Below are 18977 nucleotides of genomic sequence, written 5' to 3'. Positions count from 1 at the left end.
AATTAATGGGTTTCAGAGTAGCAGCCGTGTGAGTCTGTATTCGCAAAAAGAAAAGGAGTACTTGTGGCACCTTAGAGACTAACCAATTTATTTGAGCATAAGCTTTCGTGAGCTACAGCTCACTTCATTGGATGCATTCAGTGGAAAATACAGTGGGGAGATTTATATACATAGAGAACATGAAACAATGGGTGTTACCATACACACTGTAACCAGAGTGATCACTTAAGGTGAGCTATTACCAGCAGGAGAGCGGGGCGGGGAAAAAACCTTTTGTAGTGATAATTAAGGTGGGCCATTTCCAGCAGTTAACAAGAACATCTGAGGAACAGTGGGGGAAATAGTTTTACTTTGTGTAATGACCCATCCACTCCCAGTCTCTATTCAAGCCTAAGTTAATTGTATCCAGTTTGCAAATTAATTCCAATTCAGCAGTCTCTCATTGGAGTCTGTTTTTGAAGTGTTTTTTGTTGAAGAATTGCAACTTTTAGGTCTGTAATCGAGTGACCAAAGAGATTGAAGTGTTCTCTGACTGGTTTTTGAATGTTATAATTTTTGACATCTGATTTGTGTCATAGAATCATAGAATATCAGGGTTGGAAGGGACCTCAGGAGGTCATCTAGTCCAACCCCCTGCTCAAAGCAGGACCGATCCCCAAATTAAATCATCCCAGCCAGGGCTTTTTCAAGCCTGACCTTAAAAACTTCTAGGGAAGGAGATTCCACCACCTCCCTAGGTAATGCATTCCAGTGTTTCACCACCCTCATAGTGAAAAAGTTTTTCCTAATATCCAACCTAAATCTCCCCCACGGCAGCTTGAGACCATTACTCCTTGTTCTGTCATCTGCTACCACTGAGAACAGTCTAGAGCCATCCTCTTTGGAACCCCCTATCAGGTAGTTGAAAGCACCTATCAAATCCCCCCTCATTCTTCTTTTCCATAGACTAAACATCCCCAGTTCCCTCAGCCTCTCCTCATAAGTCATGTGTTCCAGTCCCCTAATCATTTTTGTTGCCCTCTGCTGGACGTTTTCCAGTTTTTCCACATCCTTCTTGTAGTGTGGGGCCCAAAACTGGAGACAGTACTCCAGATGAGGCCTCCCCAATGTCGAATAGAGGGGAATGATCACGTCCCTCGATCTGCTGGCAATGCCCCTACTTATACATCCCAAAATGCCATTGGCCTTCTTGGCAACAAGGGCACGCTGTTGACTCATATCCAGCTTCTCGTCCACTGTAACCCCTAGGTCCTTTTCTGCAGAACTGCTGCCGAGCCATTCGGTCCCTAGTCTGTAGCGGTGCATGGGATTCTTCCGTCCTAAGTGCAGGACTCTGCACTTGTCCTTGTTGAACCTCATCAGATTTCTTTTGGCCCAATCCTCCAATTTGTCTAGGTCCCTCTGTATCCTATCCCTACCCTCCAGCGTATCTACCTCTCCTCCCAGTTTAGTGTCATCTGCAAACTTGCTGAGGGTGCAATCCACACCATCCTCCAGATCATTTATGAAGATATTGAACAAAACCGGCCCCAGGATCGACCCTTGGGGCACTCCACTTGATACCAGCTGCCAACTAGACATGGAGCCATTGATCACTACCCATTGAGCCCGAAAATCTAGCCAGCTTTCTATGTACCTTCTAGTCCATTCATCCAGCCCATACTTCTTTAACTTGCTGGCAAGAATACTGTGGGAGACAGTGTCAAAAGCTTTTCTAAAGTCAAGGAACAACACCTCCATTGCTTTCCCTTCATCCACAGAACCAGTTATCTCATCATAGAAGGCAATTAGATTAGTCAGGCATGACTTGCCCTTGATGAATCCATGCTGACTGTTCCTGATCACTTTCCTTTCTTCTCCTCTAAGTGTTTCAGAACTGATTCCTTGAGGACCTGCTCCATGATTTTTCCATGGACTGAGGTGAGGCTGACTGGCCTGTAGTTCCCAGGATCCTCCTTCTTCCCTTTTTTAAAGATGGGCACTACATTAGCCTTTTTCCAGTCTTCCGGGACTTCCCCTGATCGCCATGAGTTTTCAGAGATAATGGCCAATGGCTGTGCAATCATGTCCATTTATTCTTTTACGTAGAGACTGTCCAGTTTGGCCAATGTACATGGCAGAGGGGCATTGCGGGCACATGATGGCTTATATCACATTGGTAGATGTGCAGGTGAACGAGCCTCTGATAGTGTGGCTGATGTGATTAGGCCCTATAATGGTGTCCCCTGACTAGCTATGTGGACACAGTTGGCAACGGCTTCGTTGCAAGGGTAGGTTCCTGGGTTAGTGGTTCTGTTGTGTGGTGTGTGGTTGCTGGTGAATATTTGCTTCAGGTTGGGGGGCTGTCTGTAAGCAAGGACTGGCCTGTCTCCCAAGATCTGTGAGAATGATGGTTCGTCCTTCAGGATAGTTTGTAGATCCTTGATGTTGCGTTGGAGAGGTTTTAGTTGGGGGCTGAAGGTGTTGGCGAGTGGCGTTCTGTTATTTTCTTTGTTGGGCCTGTCCTGTAGTAGGTAACTTCTGGGTACTCTTCTGGCTCTGTCAATCTGTTTCTTCACTTCAGCAGGTGGGTATTGTAGTTATAAGAATGCTTGATAGAGATCTTGTAGGTGTTTGTTTCTGTCTGAGGGGTTGGAGCAAATGCAGTTGTATCATTGAGCTTGGCTGTAGACAATGGATCGTGTGGTGTGGTCTGGATGAAAGCTGGAGGCATGTAGGTAGGAATAGCGGTCAGTAGGTTTCCGGTATAGGGTGGTGTTTATGTGACCATCGCTTATTAGCACTGTAGTATCCAGGAAGTGGATCTCTTCTGTAGACTGGTTCAGGCTGAGGTTGATGATGGGATGGAAATTGTTGAAATCATGGTGGAATTCCTCAAGGGCTTCTTTTCCATGGGTCCAGATGATGAAGATGTCATCAGTGTAGCGCAAGTAGAGTAGGGGCATTAGGGGATGAGAGCTGAGGAAGCGTTGTCCTAAGTCAGCCATAAAAATGTTGGCATACTGTGGGGCCATGCGGGTACCCATAGCAGTGCCGCTGATCTGAAGGTATACATTGTCCTCAAATGTGAAATAGTTATGGATGAGGACAAAGTCACAAAGTTTAGCCATCCGGTTTGCCATGACATTATCGGGGATACTTTCCTGACGGCTTGTAGTCCATCTTTGTGTGGAATGTTGGTGTAGAGGGCTTCTACATCCATAGTGGCCAGGATGGTGTTTTCAGGAAGATCACCGATGGATTGTAGTTTCCTCAGGAAGTCAGTGGTGTCTTGAAGATAGCTGGGAGTGCTGGTAGCGTAGGGCCTGAGGAGGGAGTCTACATAGCCAGACAATCCTGCTGTCAGGGTGCCAGTGCCTGAGATGATGGGGCATCCAGGATTTCCTGGTTTATGGATCTTGGGTAGCAGATAGAATACCCCAGGTCGGGGTTCCATGGGTGTGTCTGTGAGGATTTGTTCTTGTGCTTTTTCAGGGAGTTTCTTGAGCAAATGGTGTAGTTTCCTTTGGTAACCCTCAGTGGGATCAGAGGGTAATGGCTTGTAGAACGTCGTGTTGGAGAGTTGCCTAGCAGCCTCTTGTTCATATTCCGACCTATTCATGATGACGACGGCACCTCCTTTGTCAGCCTTCTTGATTATGATGTCAGAGTTGTTTCTGAGGCTGTGGATGGCATTGTGTTCTGCACGGCTGAGATTATGGGGCAAGTGTTGCTGGTTTTCCACAATTTCAGCCCGTGCACGTCAGTGGAAGCACTCTGTGTAGAAGTCAGTCTGTTGTTTCGACCTTCAGGAGGGGTCCACCCAGAATCCTTCTTTTTGTAGTCTTGGTAGGAATGTCTCTGTGGGTTAGTATGTTGTTCAAAGGTGTGTTGGAAATATTCCTTGAGTTGGAGATGTCGAAAATAGGATTCTAGGTCACCGCAGAACTGTATCATGTTCGTGGGGGTGGAGGGGCAGAAGGAGAGGCCCCGAGATAGGACAGATTCTTCTGCTGGGCTAAGAGTATAGTTGGATAGATTAACAATATTGCTGGGTGGGTTATGCTCAAATAAATTTGTTAGTCTGTAAGGTGCCACAAGGACTCCTTTTCTTTGAACAATTAACGTAAGTCAAGCAGTCAACAGAAAAACCAAACCAGAACAAACAAACAAAACTCTTAGGGGCTTTATGATGTATAATAAAGAAGCAAAGAAGGGATAGCTCAATTTTGTTTTCCTTCACAAGTCACCTTTGAATGAAGAAGTGTAACTGTTTTTTGTAAGCAGCAGTCTGTTCTCTGCAGCCTCTCACCTTCTCTTTCTTGGTATTTTGGACTACTTTGAAAGCTCTCTTTTGCAAGGGCAAATTGTTTCTCATTCCACTGAGTGAAAGACTGTTCTAAAATCTGAACAGTTTGATCAGATGGGAAGAAAATATAAACAGGCTCAATCATGCGTGAAAGCTTCTAACTGAACTCAAATATAAATGTAATTTGCTAGCTCCAGAAGTGCAAAAAAAAAATTGTGTAATTTGCATGGTAAGGCCAGGGTTAATAAAAGAAGAGACGAAGCAGAAAGACCGTTTTCACAGAAACTGAAAGCTTGAAGCTCTTTTATTGAACAAGTTTAGATCAAGCATCCAATACAGTTAAAAACACACATTGCATGCAGAAATGTGCAGGGATCTTTTAATTTCTAAGGAAAAGGGTGGGCCATAAGCTAACGTAATCGAATTCTGCAGTGTCATCACACACAACTCCCATTCACTTCAGTGGAAGGTATATACAGGAAAAGAAATGCAGGATCACCTTTTAAGGTTAAAGATTTTTGGGGTGTTGTTTCCCTGGATGTGGGAATCCATTGGATGGGTGGATCAGAATATCCTTAATTACACACAAATATAGTCAATGAGAAGAGCTGTGTGAATAATGGGTATTTTTCAGTTTGCTGGCAATTGTGGACAAAATAAATCATTTTGTGTCGAATCAAAGACACATGTTTTAGCAAATCAAAAAGTTAAATAAAAATAGTTTGGGGTCAAACAAAACATTTTGTTTGGCCCAAAATAAAATGTTTCAATTGTGAATATTTTTATATTGAATTTGAAGGAATATTCTAAATTCATTTTAAACCAAAAAATTTTAACATTTCATTTTGAAAATGACATGCTCAGACTTTCAATTTTTTGGTGGGAGGTGGGGAATTTTGATTCAAGGAATTCAGAGAAACTGACAGGAATTTGTTGCCAAATCTGCTTTTTCTTTTTTCTTTCAAAAAAAGAAATTGGCCAAAAAATTTCATCCAGGGTCTAGTGAAGACCCTTTTTAATTGGTTAATGCATTGTACTGTTGATAGAGCTTATGTTTGACTATGCAGGTCACACTAGAAACTTTGCCATTTCTATTTACTTTAGAAAGCTCTCTTTCTATTTACTTTAGCTGTGGGCCCATATGTAAAGTAATGAGAGATAATCCTGATACTTGTAGTATTAGCATGGTGACAAAGTTCCAAACACAATTCCTGTATGCAGGTAATACACTTCCTATTTAACTCCAACCCTACAATCCCAAACCTCTAAGCATGTGTTCTGAAAATCCACCCCCACCCCGCCCCTGCAGGAAAAAAAAAAAAGCTTGTTAGTTTCAAAACTAAACTTAATTTTTTTCCCCCATGACTATATGAAAAACTGGGGAAACATAATCATTTGGATTGATCAAATAATTTGTTTTGAATTGACATTCTAATGTTTCTGATTTTTGTTTCTTTTTTTTTGGGGTGGGGGGCGGGATTTGGCTGAAGCTACATGCTGAATTTGACCTGAATTCAGGAATTTTCAGTGTCCCGAAAAACTGAGTTTGCTGAGAACATTTTGCCCAGCTCTGATGACTCACTGTGTAATGAGAAATACTGTACATTTTGAATGTATGGCTTTGCTAAAATGGGTCTACAGTACTCTACTGAAGCCGTTGACTCATTATTGGGAACAGTCACCTACCCAGTTCAACATCCAGCCAGTAGAGGGCTCCATTGTCCCGCCCCCCAGAGCATAGGAAAGAGAAACAGAACCTGAGGTCAGAGGGGAGCGTCACCAGGTTCAGGGAAGGAGCTATACATTGCATGGCAGCAGTTTCGGAGCTGGCTGTGAAGAGAAGGCAGGGCAGCCGGAACCTGGAGCTGGGTTTGGAAGCTGGACAGGGAAAGAGCCAGCTGATGCTTGCTGGCTACAGGCCAGGTATCTACCGTGGCCTGAGGAGCCCCCTGGGTTGCACCTTCCCTTATAACCTTATACTGGTCTGCCCTTATGGGCTGGGGTAGGCAGGGTTGCTTGATTTTACTTATACCTGTAGCAGAAATTGTGCCTGGGGGTATTTCATTCTCTGGCAACCGAGTAAAAAGGAGTCCTCTGTTGTACCCACAATGTTATACCATTTATGGGAACTCACCTTGTGCAATTGCCTGCAGAGCCCAGTGTTTGCAGCACTTGCCTCCTAGCTAGTGGCACACACGGCATGTCAGAGGGGACTTGTGTACCACAGCCCTGAGAGAAGCCACTCTGCGCAGAGGTCAGTTACAGGATAGCACGAAGCCCTTTCTGAAGGTCCAAAAGGTGCACCTCCCTCCAGACAAAATTTTGAGTTGGTACAAGCTCCAGGCACCTTTTTTTCTGTCAGCCGTATTTCTTTGTCCCCTGGGGGGCTCCAGGCTCTGCGGGCGGTTCTGTAAGAGTCATGAAAAGGCGTGGCTTCCAAGGTTTGGATACGATAGCAATTTGTCTGGTGAGACATAAGCTCTGCAGACTATACATCTAATATCTCCCAAATTTCCCATCCAGCCCTAACAAAAATAGTGTTCTTTCATTTTGTGCATAAAACCTGTTCCGCAGTCTGGCATGACTTTTCTGGAAATTCCAGCAATCCAGATGTGGTCTCATTCTGTAAGCTGTTTGCTGAAGCTTTCAGTTTGTCTGCCATCACGCTATGGAGGTCATCCTCCGATCTATGCAAAGTATATGTATCTTTCATATAACTTCTGTAATATTCTTCAGTAGGCCAGGAGAGGGGCCAGCATCTGGAAGAGAAGGTAATTGTACTTCTAGCTTTTAACCTTTGAGCTATTCCCCTTAGCTTTTAAAAATTTAAGACCTCTGAAAAAGACTGTTTGGCCTCTGAAATACTTAAAACTAGATAAAGGGTAAGGGTCCAAGGACTTTACTTTTTTTTTGCATTTGTGAATCTGCCTTGTATACATATGTGATATTTGCACATGCACATGCATGACGGTGATCCCTAGGGTACAATCTGGAACTGCTGTGTCCCTTTAAGCCTGGGGTGTCTCTCACAAAGATGTGCCAGTGGCCATCAGCCCCTCTAGGCATTGTGATCACTTAGCCATCAGTATATGGAACCCCAAACCCAGCTAAATTGCCTGAATACTCCCTGAGCCACTCATGAATCATATGGAGAGATGCACTAGTCAATCACCCCAGCCTTGCATCCCAGAAATATACCATCTTGCACTTCTCAGGGTTCCCCTAGATGATGTAAATTTATTAATAAGTTTGCCACGTCATAGAATGTGTAATCTGAGCTGAGATTCCCCAAGCACTTCATCTAAAAATCACACTATTTTAGGTAAAATATAAAACAGATTTATTAACTACAGGAAAAAATAGATTTTAAGTGATTATAAGTAGCAGATATAGAGATCAAAGTTGGTTACCTAAGAAATAAAAATAGAATTTACACCGAGTTTCTAACTTTAACAGACTAAGCAAGTTTTGAATCAAGGAGTCTCTCACTCTAACAAGTTACAGACACCTTATAGTTCCTCAATACAAAGACCGGACTCCCTTCCAGCCTGGGACCAATCTCCCTAAGTCAAAGTCTTTGTCTTTCAGATGATCTTCCACATGTTGAGATGCTGGGGAGGCCAAGTGATGATGTCACTTCCCCTTTTCTTTCAGCTGCTAGAAAGATCCTTGCTGTGACATGGGTTAGGCTGCCCTCATTGCATATGTGCCTTCTCTGAGGAGTCCCTGCGAGAGTGGATTTTTTTTTTGATGGGTCATCAACGCATGTCTGGCCTTCCTTTATTGCAACAGAAAGGCTAGCTGTGGGCATCTCAACATATTTCAGTAAAGCATATAGCACTATTTCATAACTTCACATACAATGGTAGTACATACAATCCAACAGGATATTAACGTTCAACAAATCAAGACTTTTAAAATGATACCTCACCAGGTATACTTTGCACAAAACATACCATAATCAGATGGCAGTGGTGAATATGGGGGTTCCAGGGTGCTACTTTGAAGTACAAAATGTCACACATGGGTAATTAGTTGTATGAACATTGATGAATAGAGAGACAAGGTGGGTGAGGTACAATCTTTATTGTTAGTCCAGACAAAGATTGTACCTCACCCACCTTGTCTCTCTCATATCCTGGGACTGTGACATGGCTATAACAGTATTTCAAACAACTCTTGATGAATGACAGGCACAGGACTAGCCAAGAAGATTTATCTGGTGTCCACTACAGTGACTGGACTAAGAGACTCCCTCCCACCCCATACACTTGATGCTGATGTGGACTCCACTGATGAAAGCAAGTTTCTTCTCATGGCAGGCTTACTTTATTTCCCACAGTGTCAAAGAAAGGAACTTCACATAGCCCCTGCACTCACGTTCAGGTCCTAAAGTAGTCAAAACACAACAGATGGACTAAAGTAGGGCATTGCCTAAACTAAAACTTAGTGTTACAGCACCTTACTGGTCAAGTCATGGGACTCTCCTCCCTGTCCTTGATTTTTAAGTACATTTCCTTGTTCCGTATGCTTTGTTAATATATGTAATTTATCTCTTATTTCACTCTACCCTTGTAGTTGCACTGCTGAGAAAGACATGGAAATTGTCAGATGGATTAGGAATGTCATTCAGCTATATGAAGTGAGACTTTTCAGTACACTACTGGAATATGCAGGCAAGATGATGCATGATTGACTTACAGAATACTAAGTAGGGAGGGCCTAGACCTAAAGAATTCTTACAGAACATCAAAAGCTTGATATGAAACAATTTTTCACACATAACCACTGTGTGTCTATGCTGTCGCATAATACTAAAAATACTAACGGAGACTGGAGAATTTATCTGTAAGTCAACTACAGCAAGGCACAGTATAGGGCATTTTTTTTCACTGTTGGGGAACAAAATTGCCATACTGGATCAGACCAATAGTCCATCTAGTCCAGCATCCTGTCTGACAGTGTCCAGGGTCAGCTGCTTCATGGGACGATGCATTAAATGCTAAAGTGGGCAATGCTAAAAGAACCTAACCATAGGGGACTCTTCAGCCTAACAATTCAGAGATTGGCTTATGTTGGGAAGCATTTAAGTCTGTCTGTCTTATCTAATGTAACTGGACGTTAATACACATGGCATACGTATAGCTCTTCTTAAAAACCTACTAGGTTTTTGGCTTCAGTAATATCCTGTGGCACTGAGTTCTTCAGGCTAATCACGCGTTGTTCATTGAAAGTGTTTCTTTTTATCACTTTTAAAGCCAACAGGAGATTTTCCTGAGTAAGGCATGCTAAATAGGACCTATACGCTTATAAAAATAATCTATCGCAACTACAGAAGAAAACTACTTTTTTTGTTGAAATAAACAGTACTAATACAAGCTATGAAAATTAGATAATTACATAGCTAACACTAAATGGATGTGAATAGTTGTGAAACTTTAATGTGAAAAATAAACAATAAATTTAATTATCAAGCTGAATTTTTTTTATTTAACACTTCTCATTATAGATGCTACAATTATAAGACTTACGAGACTGGACATAAAATTTATTTAACAGTTACACTTTAATATAATGTATGCATATTGCTCAATGTGTTTATTTACCATGAAAAAAAATAACCTTTTCCACATGGTAAAATCCATATCTTATGCAGATAGACATAACTAACCGCTATCACTAAAATGCATCAAAGATTTTTGAAAAAGTCTATAAGACACTCAGCTCCAATAACCATTGCACACTGCTTACACTAATTGTAAATAAGAATAGCTGTGTTACCATTTTACAGTTGAACCAATATTATCTGATGGCAAATCAGACAGAGTTAAGCTATGTACCACTTCTCTGCACACACTTGTGAAATGGCAAAATAACAAGAATATGGAATTCTGTTGTGATTATCACCTTACACTCTTTACCTGCATTTTCCTCCATAAATGCTAAGGTTCTAATCCTACAAACACTTACTCACCTATGTAACTTTAACTATGTGAGTAGCTCAATTGAATTTAATCTGGGGATGCAGAGAGATGGGGCACTGGAACAGGGGGGATCAGGGGGCCGTGGCCCCCCTACTTTTAACCGGCAGTAAGAGCGAGCAACGGGGGAAAGGAGCAGAAAGGAGTGAGTGGGTGGGGGTGGGGAACTTACATTACTGTCACAGCCTAGATCCTCTCTCTTGCACACACATGGAGGTTGGAGGAAAACATCCAGTTCAAACAAAAGAAATGGATTCACAAGCACAACCCACTTAGGTTTAGTCTCTACAATAGCTAATATAGACTGTGGCAATATTTGGTTAGTTAACATTAATAAGCAAAATCTCATGTCTAGGGTGAAATCATCCCCCTGATCCTGACCATTTTAGACCAGGTAAATGGCCCAGAGTGATATAAAAAGGCCCTAAAAGCCCTGGTTCTAGCCATGGGAGGATTCCTTGGAACAGGCACTTCTGAAGTCAGCTGCTCTCTGAGGACTCCCTTGCAAGCCCTGGTGTAAGGAGTGTGTTGTGCTGGAGGGACACACTGGGGGTGAAGCTGCAGTGTGGAACACAGTTGAGTTTTTAGGCAGCACTGTGGCCCATTGGGCAGCCCTTGGGTTACCTAATTTACCCCAGGGGCTAATCAAGCCCTTGGAGTAGCCCAGGATTTGGACAGTACAAAGATAGCTGAAAACCACTATAGCCCACTTTCACCCTGGGCTTTGAATTCTGTGGTGTGCCTCTTGGAGGCACAGTGCCAAATCTTGTCCCTGGAGAATGCATCTCCTGTCTTAGAACCAAGGCTTCCATGCCAAAGAGTCAGGGAAAAGAAAAGGGGGGCAAATTGGAGGAGTATCCTCTACCAGGTGTCTTGTCATACTTTTATTTTTCTTCTCCATGAGGTCCCTGAGCAATATTTTCTAAGGTTACTCTTAAGGCCATGTCTACACTATGCATGAAAGTCGATCTAAGCTACGCAATTTGAGTTATGTTAATAGGGTCCACACTACGTGATGCCGATGGGAGAGTGTCTTGCATTGACTCCCCTTACTCTTCTCGATCCAGTGGAGTACAGGAGTCAATGGGAGAGTGATTGAAGGTCGATTTAGTAGGTCTTCACTAGACTCGCTAAATCAACTGCCAATGCATAGATCGCTGCAGCGTCGATTCTCTGGTAAGCGTAGGCAAGCACAATACTTCCTCTCCAATATGTCCTCAGATGTACCGTCCAAGGATATTTCAGTGTCTTGCGATATGCCCACCAGATGTTTCCAAAACCATTCATGAATGTATTCAGTGCTGTGAGCAAACATTTTTGCTTCCTGATTTTTTTGTACAATTCTATAACTCTACCAGGTATCCTCGAGCCCCTCTTCAGATCTTATTTCCAAATCAGCAGCCACTCAAAGGGCTTTCTGTTCTTTATTCTAGCCTAGCAGCCATGTTTCTGTATGTTAACAAACCTGGTTAAAGGTATCAACCTGAATCGAGTTGTCTGACTATAAAGAGAAAGGGCTCATATTCTTATTATTCCCTTTTAACTTTACTCAGTGTAAAATATAAATTATAGACAAGACAGATGTTGTATCAACCAGGCAAGGTACTAACAAGCTTCAACAGGACTTTATTTTCAAAGTGGAAACCTCTTTACCAAGCTGCTGCTGCACCCTCTGTAGCTTTCTCCCAGCCTCTCAACTCCTCCCCCCTCCTTCCTCTTTCCTGTCCTTTCAGACTCCCAACAGCCAGTGCTCCCAATTCTAATAATTACAAGCAACATCTAAACACCACAACAGACTAATGTCCTGTCACATTGATCAGGAGTGTAAAACTATTTGCAGCTATATCAAACTGGGGCTGTGATCTTACAAGGTCTTGCAAGCTAACCTAGTTAAGGTAAGTTTTACATAGAGAGGAGAACTCCAAGGACAGGCTAGTGAGCCAGCAGGATGTGGTGCTGGTGATCATGGTCAACATCCGGTTAAATTCCAATGTAGGTGCATTCCAGTGTAATATATATCCCCAGACTCCCTGTAACTTCATGTTTTACCATAGTGTTGGGCTGTTAAGTAGGTGCTGCATTTCAGTGGTGGGTGAATAAATATTGTGTATATGCTGTAGTGTATAAAGTATATTATTAAATCAGATTGATATTATAAATCCAGCATCAAAGAAAGTAAAATTGGTATTGCCAGGGGAGTTTAAACTCTGGGGTTTAGATTTAATACAACAGGAAGTGGGGTTTTTTGGGGGGGGGGATGGTATATGTGTAAAATGAGAGAACTGTATATGTAAACACATGAAAAATAACTCTTCTGTCATAAGTGTCTTCAAGGAATTGTTCCATTTTTTTCTCATGAATGAGTATAATCATCCCAAGATGTCACTTTGTGTGTTCAGTACGTAACTTTTTTTTCTCCCTCCTTTTCAGTATTGAAATGGCAGCTAAGGAAAATAACAAAACCAAGAATCTTTTTTTAAGCTCTTTGTAAGTTGTGATGCTCTGTCTGTGGGCTCACATTTTCTGGGGTAGGCAGCTCCTATTGCCTGGCTTCTCTCTTCGTGTCATCTTCCAAAATACCTCCTATTCAGAATCAGACTGGATGAAGAAAAGGAGGACTTGTGGCACCTTAGAGACTAACAAATTTATTTGAGCATCCGATGAAGTGAGCTGTAGCTCACGAAAGCTTATGCTCAAATAAATTTGTCAGTCTCTAAGGTGCCACAAGTACTCCTTTTCTTTTTGAGGATACAGACGAACACGGCTGCTACTCTGAAGACTGGATGAACAATCCCCTTCCTACACAACCATGTGAATTTTTAATGTTTGGCATTAAGGTGAAACCATCATCTCTCTCTGTCGTCTGGGCGATGGGCCATCAATTAAATTCTCCTTTGTCCAGATGTAAAATAGCTAATGGCTGCAGCTTCTCTCCATAATAGAGCCATTAGTGATAATCTGCCCCTCTCTGCCAACTAGTTTATTCATATGGGAATAGATGAATTGGCAGTAATCTGCCATATAAACCTGGTTGTAGAGTTTCCTTGAAATCAGTGAATGTCCCTCAAAATGAAAAAGCTTGCTCTATAATACCTCTGTCTGATATGTTATGTAATTATATACCGATGTAGCTGTATTTAGATATGCAAACACTTCTTTGCATTCCAGTATTTGAATCTACACTCCTGATTCATGCGCCGACATAATGGATTAAAAAAAAATGCTTTCAGTTTGGTAACGTGCATTTGCTCCACATTGATTGTGTTCAGCACTGGTATCCAAAACCCTAAATTATCTTCAGGGCCCGCTAGTTTGCAGACACAACAGATACTGCAGGTGAGTTTTGAACCCCTTTCTAAATATGCCTACCTGACTGCAGCACAATTAATATTTTACTTTTTATATAGCATATTTCCTCTCAGGTGAACTTAGTTCTGTGGTATTGAGTGACTTCTATTAGTTTCCTAATAATTGTAAAACAAAAGGGGGATGCCAAACACAGGTATCTAGTGAGCAGTGATACATTTTTCAGAAGTTGTACATGTAAAATGTCCTGTATTCAATGGCTGAATGATCAGTCAGGTAAACTATTTGACAAGTTTAATAAGTTCAGTAACTTATTCAGTAAAAGGACAGTGACCCAGAGAAATGAATCTCTATGTTTTATTTCCTGGGGTTGAAGGGTATTGATGTACATCTGACTGTTATCAGGTCTGTGTTTTTGAATGCACAGGAAGTATACTAGCACAGTATACATAATTTCTGAACAGTTAGGTAAGACGTAGAGAGTGAAGTCACCTGGAGAGAGGATGCATTTCTTGCACTACTTAAATGTATGCTGATTAAAAACATGTCATCCAAAGAGCATTTTTGTGCTATACAAAATACACTCTTAAGGGTGTGCGTACACATGTGTACACATGTTGGATTTTCAAAAACACTCTTGAGTTGATGTAACCCTTCCCCCATTGAAGTCAATATCATAACCCCCACCTGCCATTAACAGGAGCAGAATTAGAGCAAGACTGAATGTGTCTGAAATCCCATCCTTCATGTGTGTGTACACTTTTTATTTGTACACACATTTTCTTTTTATTATAATATGCACGTACAAGCTTTTTGGTACATGTGTACTGCACACACTTACACACTTGTGTTCTGTAGGTTTTTCTTGTCTGGCTCCTTCTCTGCTGAATGTTTCCAACTTGGGACAATTCTGTCCTCCTGCTGCCAGTTTTCCAGTCTGGTGTGATCCAAATTCAGTAACCTTCTATTGTGCCATTCATGAGGAATGTCAGCTTAATCTTAGTAGAATTTGGGGCTTTGCCTGACAAGATGATTACTGCAATATTTAAACAACACCTACGGTCTTAATTCACTAACAATATATGGTCCATCCAATACATGACTGCTGTTTTTATTTCACGAATGCCCACATGGACTCTGACATGAAATGTACAGGAAACGGGCAGTCGGTACATAGGTTCACTCAATTGTGTTACAAATCAATCACTTTGAGGTATGTACTATGGTATGTATAAAAATCCACAAAGAGCAGAATGAGAAATTTTGTCCCAAATAAAAAATGAAAAACTAATCTATTGAATTGACAATAGAGAGCAGATTATGGATGGAAATCAGCTGAGGTTCTCCTGGCTTATAGTTAGGAAGAGGAGCAGTCAGCTGTGCTCTGTCTATACTGCCCATTCTGGTCTCTCTGAACTTCTGCTCATTCCAAGATTCATCCATAAGTGTGAACAGACAAGGAGACAGGGCCAGCCAAGAAAAACCTTCATTTGAAAGCCCAGACCCCAGTGCAGGCACCAGGAGAGGAGGCTGGACTATGATTTGAAAAGTTGAGAAGGAATTGAATGAGGTTTAGGAAAACACTTTCAGTGATGGCAGGTTATTGCACAACTGCGGGGTCTCTTACGCCTTCTTCTGCAACAGATAGTACTGCTCATTGCTGGGGACAGGATACTGGACCAGATGGATAACTGACCTGGTCCAGTATGGCAATGTCTATGTTTAAATCTTCATTTAATTTGAATAGCTACAATACATCTAATTAGAGAAGAAGGCATGAAGATGGGAGTATATAGTGTTTTGCTGAATGAAAATCCCACTCTCCCTCTTCTCTATTTGTGTCCTGCATCCCAGGATAGTGACTGAATAGATTAGGTTTCAGTTGTAGTGTGTGCCTTTTTTTGTCTTATGTCTGTAGTGTGATAAAGCAACTGGTAGTATTTAGTAACTCTCTGCGCCAGTAGTTCCACCTTGGGGGACTGAAATTGATGTAATTCATCATGGCAGGTGAATATGCAAGCTGTGCCTTTTGCCCTATCACACAACGCAACAGAGGCAGCAGTAGACAGCGAGTCAGAAATAGCTGGGTTTTTTTTCCTTCTTCTGAAATGGCAACATTCTACGTCAGCATAGCTAGAATATGCAGGTACAATAGCTCCGCTCGCTAACCAAACTGGGTACTGCCACAGAGTGATGGAAGCTGCTGTTTCCTTGCTGCATCACCTGTGATGCATTTAGATTGCTATGAGTGGTAATGTGCAGTTTACTTATATTTTATGGCTTTTTTCAAAACAACAGTTTCTTTGACTATGCTCTAACTTTGCCTAGAGATCCTTGCACTGACAGTTTGATCTTCTCCATGAAGAAAACATTCACTTATTTAATATTTATATGGTGGATGTGCTTTAAAGTTTCAACCAGGATCAGACTCTGTTGGGGCAGGTCGTGTACAAACTGAGGTATGTTATGGGTGTATATAATTATATTTCATAATAGATCAGAGGTTGGTTTGTTGTTCACTGTGGGTTAACTTTCTGATAGGGCATAGACTGGGGAATTGGCCTTTGCTTTCAGAATAAGGCGTAGCTGAGCAAAAGACTCCTCAACCCCAGCTGGATTGTCAAGCTGGTGCACGTCTTGATGAGTGGTGGCTGTTATGGGAGGAGTAATGGATGCAGCCTGTTCTATTTAAATACCCCCTTTCTGGGAGGCAGGGGTTAGCCAGAGAATCCATGCAATATGCCGACCAATGGTTACAATGCTGTCACGCTGCCAGCCAGTGCACAAACAATCCTTCTGTGCTCCTTTAGAGAGCGCTACCATGGAATCAAGTTCCAAAGCACACAAGGGAGTGAGTCCTCTTGTGTGCCTACCCAATTTCCTGGTTTCCCCTTCCCACAGTAAGAACAAAGAGCTCTTTCTTCTTTTTGTTCTTCACCTTGTAATCCTCTAGAAGTGGGATGGGTGAGTTCAAGATGTCACACCTAGTGCTCAAGGATCACTTATTTAATTCAGTTTTTATTTGTAATCTTTATACAACATCCAGAATGCTGGATGGCCACAAAAGAAATAGGTTCAATATAAAAGTACTTAAAGTAACTGGAATTACTCTCTAGCTGCTTCTGTCTTCAGCTACTGGATTCCCGGCAGTAATCTTCCCTGGACTTATGATGCCATGTCACATGCCACCCACAACCCCTGCTTTGCTGGGGACCTTGGAGTTATGTGGCAAGGCCCAAAAGTGAACGGGTCCATTCCTGGTGTGAGATGGTCATAAAGAGTGGAAAGACACTGATTCAGCACGAGAACTGTGCAAACAAATGGTTTTTTAAATGTCACTGACAGTTCCAAAAATTCAACAACAACAAAATCATTTGGGGTGAAAATGAAAGAGTTTGTTTCAACGTTGAGCTTTCTAATGTTTAAACAAAATTGAAGGACATTTCAAAACAAAGATGTTTTGAATCAAAATGTTTTGTTTAACAATGTTGAAATCAAACATTTCAATTTGGGGGGAACATTTAAGAGTGGTTATTTTTTTATTGAAACAGTTTGGCAAAATCAATACAAACATGTGAGATGTTTCGGTTGACCAGACTCTGCATTTTTATTTATTTATTTTATTTATTTATTTTTGCCAAAAAATTTGGTCAGAAAATCTTATTCGGCATTTTTCAGCACCTCTCATAAGCAGTTTTCAACAATAGGATCCTAGGGAGCCATGATCAGATTTCGCAACTCTCCTCCCTTGGCACAGCAGCTTTTAAACTGTGAATTTTAAGCTGTCTACATTACGTTTACTGTGTTTGTTGCTTCCTTACATGGTCCTTGTCACCCTAGTTTCCAAATGCCTCAAGAAACAAATGAGTTTATCCTTTCAACAGCCCTGTGAGAGAGAACCCTCTGTAATAGATGGGCAACTGAATAAATGACGCACAGGGACTAAGACCTGAATGCACAGAAGGCGCTAGATGCGTAAGTCCCCAGTTTTAGGCACCTAAGTCCTGGTTTCAGCACCATTATGAGGCACAAAACGCCACTCCAAACCCTGTGGGCACTTAAACTTGCTCAGTATCTAAGTGATTTGCGGTAAAAATTCCCAAGTGCCTGTGTTCCTTCCTCTGAGTGTGTGCACTGTTGCCTCCCTCTAGGTGTCGGGACATCTATCTCCTGCCTAAGCCCCTGAGTGATTCACAAGCCAAGGGAGATAGGCATTTGGTCACCTAAGTCATGTGTGGGGCCTGATCTGGTAGGCCTGCTCAGAGGCCACTTATTTGATAGGGCCTGTAAGGTGAGTTCACACACAACAGTGGGTGGGGGAGAAGGGATGTAAGGTTTCCTTAAATCTCTCCTATTGAAGTTGTTCCACTGTGGATAAATAATCAGTCATTGAAGCACAGGGACACTGGATCCTGGGTCTCCTGCATCAGAGAAGAGTGCTCTAACTCTCAGGAGAGAGTGGGGACGGGAGGGAGAGAGAGAGTGAGTAGGTCTCTCTCTCTCTCTCTCTCACCAGAGGCAGACATCCTTCAACTTGGCCTCTCCCTATGGCTAGCTTAGGTGGCTCCTATTCAGCTAGCATGCTGGCTTTTGTGAATCATAGTCTAAAGTGCCTGTCTCTTCCCAATCTTTGTATAGAAGTGTAAGTGCCTAACTCAGGCTGTGTGTATTGAACAGTGATTTTCCCAGGCACCAAGAAGTTAGGTGTTGTGACGCCAGATTTCCTGAGTGCCCCTCCACTCCCGTAACCAATATTCTGAAGGCTGGTTCTGGGTGGAGGGGTGTGTCTATGGATAGTGTTATGCAGTTTTAGGGGCCCTTTCACCTAATTCCAGTATTTGACCCTATTTACCTGACTCTGCACTGGTTCTGATCACCCCCACTCCCCTGGAAGTCAGTGGGACTTGTCTGCTCAGCACCTTTGCAAGTCAGGCCACTTGTGTTTGGGACTAATCAGAAACGGTTCTGCCATGAAAGGTTTATGACTTTGAGAATGTTTCTTGAATTCTTGTTAAGGAACATCAAAATAACTCGAATCCCTTTGCAAACGTTCAGACTTAACAAAATCTTTTATGTGGTACTGTATCCATGGGCAAGTGTGCGCACATGTTAACAGGGCTAATGAGCATAACAGTCACCATAAATAAAATAAAAAATAACTTCTCCCCACAACACGGTCTTATCACAGTTGGGCTGCATTTTTATTCTCCAGATTTTAAAGTTTTGTTTTAAATTCTGCACATCACAGCCATACTAAATATCCCCTTAGACAAGATACAAAGCTGCTGAGTAAGACCCTTGAAAATCAGGGATGCTTTTTCATAAGACCAACATGCATAATTTATATCTGCATACAATTAGCCTGTTTACATTTATACATTTTCTGTTTCCTTTTATGTGAA

Source organism: Lepidochelys olivacea, assembly GCF_965140295.1.
Source record: "Lepidochelys olivacea isolate rLepOli2 genome assembly, chromosome: 3".
Taxonomy (NCBI): domain Eukaryota; kingdom Metazoa; phylum Chordata; order Testudines; family Cheloniidae; genus Lepidochelys; species Lepidochelys olivacea.
Note: the sequence above shows the minus strand (reverse complement) of the source record.